This window comes from Anser anser, assembly GCF_964211835.1.
Source record: "Anser anser genome assembly, chromosome: 1".
Classification (NCBI taxonomy): domain Eukaryota; kingdom Metazoa; phylum Chordata; class Aves; order Anseriformes; family Anatidae; genus Anser; species Anser anser.
The window spans coordinates 212,842,534-212,849,994 of NC_139720.1; the positions used below are offsets into that span (position 1 = coordinate 212,842,534).

Sequence of the window (7,461 nt, forward strand, 5' to 3'; positions counted from 1 at the left end):
AGTGGTTACCAAATGTATGACCTATTATTCAAGACTGAAAACAAAAGAGGCAGCAAAAGAGGAAGAGTTGGGGACTTCTCCCTAATGGCAAGACTTTCTCCTTGCAACAGTCCTGTTAAAGGGATTGGTACAAGCATCGGAGGAAGCCTATTAATGAAGGAAATTCATCCTATATTGTAGCCCTGGCTCTGAATTGGTATTTATTGTAGCAACTGGTTGCAGACCTCCTCATTTAAGCAATATTCAGTATATACACTGGAATATGGCAAACAAGATGTCTTCTCACAGATTTTGTGGAGCACGCCACAGCTCAGGCTTTCCTCTGAACTTTCTCTTCTCAATTATGGCCTGTGCCACTGCTGATCTGTATCATGTACCTATCTGATCATCAGATAGGTACATTGTTCAGAACATAGGCTGTGAGAATAAAACAAGATATATTTGTCCCTTTAGTGAACCCGGATTAGAAAAACATACTGGGAATGGCTGAGTAAGCATTATCATGGAACACACATGTTGTTAATTTCCACATATTAGGATGCCATTTAGTTTAGATAAGAGAGCTTAGACCTGTGTAAAAGGCTGCTTATATTTTGTGGTCTGATACCACTTGCTAGAGCCTGCAGGGAAGAAGGGGGATGCCTGTAGGGTGCTCTCTAGGCTGTAGCCTCCTGAGACAGCAGCATGACAGGAGCAGGAGGAGGACAACACACATCAATGTGGAACCTGCGTTTTGCATCAGCAAATCTCAAAAACCTGCAAAAAATAAAAATAAAAAATAAAGACTCCTAATCGGCCACCCTTTACAGATGAGCAGGCCAATGAACAAGCACACAAAGAGATGTCCTGAGCATACCTAGCAGAGTACAGCATGGTACCCAATGCACAGTGATGAGCGCAAGCCACCCAGCTACCCTGCTCTGCGGTTCTGCAGACAAACAAGTGCTACGATCCCTCTCCCCACCAGCTCAGGACTGCGGCCAAAAGCCATAAAAGGCTTTTATTCCATTAAAGGAAATGGACATTTTTGAGGCTGTAAAAAAGCTGAGGTCAGGGTGACCTGAAAGCCTGGAAGACATCAGAGTTTTCCCATAGTGCTGTCTTCGGCTTCAGACTTTCTGAGTTTTTCCATCCAGGCTGTACGTCATTTTGCAGATTCTGTGTTACACACATTCACGATATGGCCCCTCCTAACTACCCACACAGGTATGATGCTCTCATTATCTTTGTGCTTCCATTACTGCAATTTACTCTCACCCTGACAAATACAAAGCAAAGATTTCTTGTCATTCATTAAATCATTTAAAATCATTTTATCCATCTTACCCAACTTTATATTCCTTCACGCATTTCTATTTTTTAGAGTATGATCAAACACAAGCTGGCTTTCTTACTTTAGATCTCCTCTCAAGTTATGCTTATATCTTATATTTTATATCTTCTTCCTTTTGGGGCTAAAAGTTCAGGTCCCATCTACAATGGATCTATTTGCTATGTTTGACCTCTAAAAAAAAATGATATTTTTAACTACTTTTACTAGTTATGCCTGTTTAGTCCATGTTTGTAGACTGTCTCATACAGCAAAGCCTTCAGATGAAAACCTTAGATGCAGTCTTCAAACACTACTGGAACCTAAAGATAAAGATTTCTCTTGGAAGATCAGTTCTAGATCATCAATAACGTGAGCTATTCTGCTGCAGAAAAGTGTTCAAAGGTACTTTCTGAAATGGAGGTAAGAGTAGATAAACTATAGCAAACAGAACATGGAGACCCATTCTTGCTGTTGTGTAGGGCTGGAGAAGAGGACCTCAGGCTCCTGAGGCCCTAAGCTTTAAAAGCAAGCTCTGGAAGAAAACAAAATTCCTCGAGCAACAGCAATGGTATTGCCATTAGCAGTCCAATCACACTGTAGGTGTGGGAGTGTTTTTCATGCCCATTCCAACAACTCAGCAGGAGCAGTTAGCAATTCTGAGCCTGGGGATATTTGGGGAGTATGTATAGTTGTGCTATTTTTTTTTACTTACATGATTTTTTTCCAGTCATAATCTGATAATCGTAATGTTCTGGGGAAAAAAATAAATAATAGTGGTGCAAACAATTATTGCTCCACGCAGTCAAGATTGTTTTCATTTACTCCATTACAGCACAGACTGGTCAGAAAAGAAGTCTTAGTCATGAATTTAATGCCGCATGAAGGGAAATTCCTGGGGAGTGACTGAAAGCAGCAATCTCTCAATGTCTTTTTCTTTTCTTTTCTTTTCTTTTCTTTTCTTTTCTTTTCTTTTCTTTTTTCTTTTCTTTTCTTTTCTTTTCTTTTCTTTTCTTTTCTTTTCTTTTCTTTTCTTTTCTTTTCTTTTCTTTTCTTTTCTTTTCTTTTCTTTTCTTTTTTTTGGGGGGGCACTCTATAAGAAATATCTGTTAAACCTTTTTTAATGATTTGTCATCGTTTTAGTCTGAAGTCAGCACTTCACATCCACATTCTGCTCTGCACTGAGTTAGCCTGTACTCACTTTACCTTTCCAGTGTCATGACTAGGTGTATTTTTGCTGGGAGCAGAAAAAGGTCAAGATTTCCTCCCCTACCTAAACTAAGTCAGTATCAGGAGGGAATGTTTCAAAACCTTGTGACGTAGTGATTGCTTTGCAGCTGGACAGGTTCCTGATTGAGATGGGGGGTGGATTTACCTGTAATAACCTGAATTTACATCTGTTAGCGTGACAGAGAAATTTGGCCAATATAAATAGTGTTATCGAGCCTCAACGTGTCTTACTCCATAGGAAGAAAGGCTTTAAGTTGTTTAAGTAGATCCCAGGAACTTCTGGAAAACACTGCAGGAATTAAATTATCATTAGTGAACTGCAAATAGACCAATGCCCAATCTTTGGTCTTCATTTCCATCTCTGATGCTCTACAAGTGCAAAGGCAGCTAAACACCCCTGGCCAGGTTCTCTGGGGAAACCTGAGAATATGTTTATTGCATGTTTAAGAATAAAAAGTGGGGCTTCCTAAATCTCTCTTGAAGCCTATTTGGAATGATTACAATGGAAACCAGAGTTCAAATACCACTGGAATCTCTTAGATGTGGGCTCCTACAGTTTCATTTTTCATTCTTCTGACTTTTTAAGCACTACCACAAATTGACGAATGCCTAACTGTATGTAACGCATTACATCCCACATTGCATTTCATCACTTCTGAACTCCCCAGGTCCTTCACAGAGAAAAACAACAGCTGCCATTTACAAGTAACGGCTTGCATTCGAGGAACTTGGACATCCACCGAGTGACCACATTGACCCAGGTAAACCCATTTTACAGATACGAAAAAGAGGCACAGACAACAGGACTGGGATCAGTCTGATCAAAATTTTCCCTCTGATTAGGTTTTGAGTCACCCTGGGCTCTCCCTATAACTAAGGGGAGATGCCAGCACTCCTGGGATGCGATTCACCTCCCGTGGAAGCAGACATCTAAAACAAATTACATGAATTGCAACCTAAAAGTGTCTATTTCTCCCTGCTGACTGCAAAGGGAGTCATGGGTGACTGGGTCATATATAGACGGCGACACAGCACACATCTAAAGCTCTGTGTGAGGTATCACATCTAGGGTTTGCCCAAGACCTGACAGCCAGTTAGCTATTGCAGCAAAGTCTGAAGCTCATTTAAAAATGACATTCATTTAATTAGCAAAAAAATAAAATAAGTACTATACTATAGTATACTATACTATACTATACTATATTATACTATACTATACTATAATACAATACAATACAGTAAAAAGCTGGTACTCTGGTCTGAGGTCTGATTACTTTAACTGACTCAGAAGTTGTTATTCATCATTTTTAAATCTCTTTAGCAACAGGATGTCAATACATTGTGGACTACAGGATGTGTAGCAACTTTCTGTTGCAATAAGATTGTTGGCCACAATGAAAACTATGGGGGATCTCTGGGGGATGAGCCTCATGCTGTGTGTACAAGGCTTACAGGAGATGCAAGTGATTTCACATCCTACAATGTGTTCCACAAAGCATGGAAGGCTGAAACACCACGACTGGAAAACCTGACCTAAAATATCCTGGAATTTACCTTTTGTGTTACTGTTTATTCTCACAGTTGCTGGTGCACTTCTGAGTTCAAAACAACCGCGGAGCATCTGGACTGCTCTTAGTGCTTCCTCCTGGCAGGAGGAATGGAAATCTGACAAGTCCCCATGGATCTGAGACTTGGGACAAATGGTATCAGCTCCAGGGGCTGAACTCAAAGCACACCCAGCTGTACCAGTGCTACGAGCTGTGGCTTTTAGGAGAAAGCTGGTGGTAACAAAAGCATATTGTCATGTCTAGATGATCCATTGGTCTGTGCTTGGTGGTCTCAGGATATTTCAACAGTGGCCAGGTGCCTGTGGGAAAAATCACCACCCCAGTAGTGTTCATCTTGGGCAGTTGTTTGCACTTGCAAAAGAAAAGAGAAGAACTGCTTGGAGTTGTACCGGTGTCCCTATCTCAGCGACTGGGTTTTAATTCCTTGTTCTAGGGATGGTACCAGCAGGCACTGCATGGAGAGCTGCAAGCAATGAGGGAATTTTCAGTGCCTCTGGAGTGAGACCACCAGAAAGTTTGAAATGGTGGAGCGGTGCCTTCAACTGAAATAAGGTTTCCACCCCAAAGACCCCCAAAGGGTTTTTTTCCTCACCCTAGTACGAGCTCTGTTCTTTGCTGAGTCCCAGCTGAATTCAGATCAGGATGGGGAGTGGTGCTCCAGTGTTCCCTGTCTTCTGCTATGATTTGTGAAGACTTTATGCCAACCGCCTATGTTACTGGCACACTAAAGAATAAATGAATATAATTCTCCAATATTACTGTCAGTTACCTTTCCTGGAGATGTTTTCGGCACATTTTTTTTTGGTCAAATTCCTTGGTAAACCTTCATTCCTCTATAACGGATCACAACTACCATGCATTTGTTTCACAAGACCCCATAGCATTGCAGTTCACTTCAGTAATTATTTACAGTCTCTGTGTTGGAGACTCAGTTTTACCATGAAATTTTCAGGCAAATGAGTCAAAACTGGGTGCATACAGCCATACTTAGGCTTTCTGAGAAATGTGATCTCATTCAGAGAAGTGTCAAGAATTTTTCTGTGTCAATGGAAAGCAGAGGTGCTCAGCAGCTTTGAAATACTTTCAAACTCGAGTGTCTAAATATAGATTTAAAAGCCTAATTTGACAACCTGGTTTTAAAATGTTGGTCTAGAAAATTCTGTGGTTTAAGTTTTCTTCCACTTGCATATCTACAGAATTTAAAAGGTCTGGGGCAATGAACTATGAAATACTTGTGAATATTACATCTCACAAGCAGTTGCATTTCAGTAGGGAATTTGTGGTAAAGACAGTAGAGACTTTTGTTCAAATTAGGTAAGTGTCAGTTAGATGATGGCCCATTTCCCTTGAGGAGGTTCTAAATAATAACAATAAATCATTTTAAATATCCTCTATGTGTAAAAATCCCATGAATTCCTTCAAGACGCAAACTATGTTTTTACTTTTATTGCATAATAAGTCTAGAGTAAACAAATATGTACAAAAATATACACATCCCTTATGCCATTTCCTTTAAAACTAGAGAACATTAATTTGGTTAGAAGTCATTTAACCAAGATTTCTGATGAACTTTCACTGAATTATAGGAATTTACATTATGAATTTGTTTTAACATCTCGTCTGTTTTTGCTGGGAAATATTCAGAAAAGCAGTGGGATCATCTGGGACAACAAACCCCAAATCTCTCAACGTTGTCACTCTCCTAAAAAGCAACAGATTGAACAAAAGAATGTTTTGCTCACTAAGTTGGTTTTTGATTACAGACTGTGTTTTCTTCTGTATTTGAGTAATAAATTGAAAGAAATGTAGCAAATTTACCAGTTGCTTATTGAAATCTCATTTAAAAGGTTTTACTTGTCATTTATTTCTACTCAATTATTCTTTTATATGGTCATATTACCAGTAGGAAGTTAAAAAGAAAAAAAAATTATCTCATGCATAAATTTAATGATGTCATTTTTAGGATCATCGATACCTTTTAACAAGCAGTTTTAAAAATAACCATGACTTTCATTGCTGGTGTGAGTTTTCACCAGATACCTGCTGAGCTTCTGAGCATCTGCATTATCTTTAGTAAAATGACATGTTTTCCCAGGCTCAGATATTTTAAGACATATTAAGACGTAACTTACAATTTACATCACTCTTTCCAAACAAACTGTCCCATGGAAAGTCCCCAGCTGCAAAGGTTTCACCAAAAAAAAAAAAAAAAAAGTGATGAACTGATATTTGGCAACAAACCTGACAGACCATTGTAAAAATTAAACTCAAGAGGAAAAGGGTGGGGGTGTCCAGTTTTAAAAAAAAAATAACCAGCTTATATTGCCCCTCCCTGTAAGCCTACGATTTCGCTGCACAACCAGTTCTGTTCTCAAAAGAAAGCTTACTTGGTAACACGGCCCCATACACAAAGACTCACACTGCACATCGCACCTGCGATGATGCATCCTGGGCCCGATCCAGTGCGGGCTGGAGCTGATGGACAGGCTGTGTGTGCCTGGAGACACCAACCCCAACCTCGAAGTCATCCTGAGAAGCACTTTGCAGAGCACCTCTGAACTCCCCAGGGCTCCTAAGGAGACCACAGCCCCCATCTCTGCTCCTCTCCCTAACAGCACGTTGAGTGAAAGTTCAGTTGGTCAGTGAAAGATGTGTTGGTCATCATCTCCAAAGCATCTGGTGGCCTTTCCCAGTGTATCTGAGAGACCTCTGCTCCACAGAGGAAACCCAAGCAGAGTTCTGTGGTTGTGTTTTGGCTGCAGCCGTGCTGTGATTGCATATTACAAGCCAGAGAACAAAACCCAAGGCTGCCTTCCACCCCTTCCTCTCTGGAAAGCCATGCACCCAGTGTTGGCCCAAAACACTTCTGAGATTCCTCATCCACCACCAAGAGATGGTGTGGCTCTTTTAGGAAGGCAGAGGAGGGATCAAACTAAGCACCGCACCAAGTCCTGAAGATCCAAACACCTTTACACCACCAGCAATGCAAACGACTTGCACCTCCAGGGAGTTACAGTGACATCAGAACCGCAAGCAATGAGATGAGTCCTAAGCAACTGAATCTGAAGAATGGAAAGAATTCATGAAAGACTGGAAAAGCAGGAAAAAAATCTAGCTGGAAGTGGTTGGACTTTGTGCAAGAAGTGTGTCTGGCTTGGCTTTCCGTGGTCTTTGCCAATGTGAGGTGAAAGTGTGAGTCAGTGTGGGCTTAGGTGGCCTGCTCTCTTCTGGCCTAGCAGCGGGAGCGCAGCCTAGGGAAGTGTGCTGAGGAGGAACAACTCGGAGAAAGCAAACACTTGCACAAGATGATTTGATTTTTTAATGCTCTGTATTCCCCTATCTGTTAGGCTCTCC

At 40.8% G+C, this 7,461-nt stretch overlaps 1 long non-coding RNA gene across 1 annotated transcript; it reads left to right on the top strand.

Moving 5' to 3' along the window:
• The first annotated feature begins 315 nt into the window (after positions 1-315).
• On the top strand, positions 316-7,097 carry LOC310885297. Its single transcript, XR_014574686.1, has 3 exons — positions 316-1,206; positions 3,208-3,300; positions 4,121-7,097. It is a non-coding gene; the product is annotated as an uncharacterized lncRNA (long non-coding RNA).
• Positions 7,098-7,461: the final 364 nt, after the last annotated feature.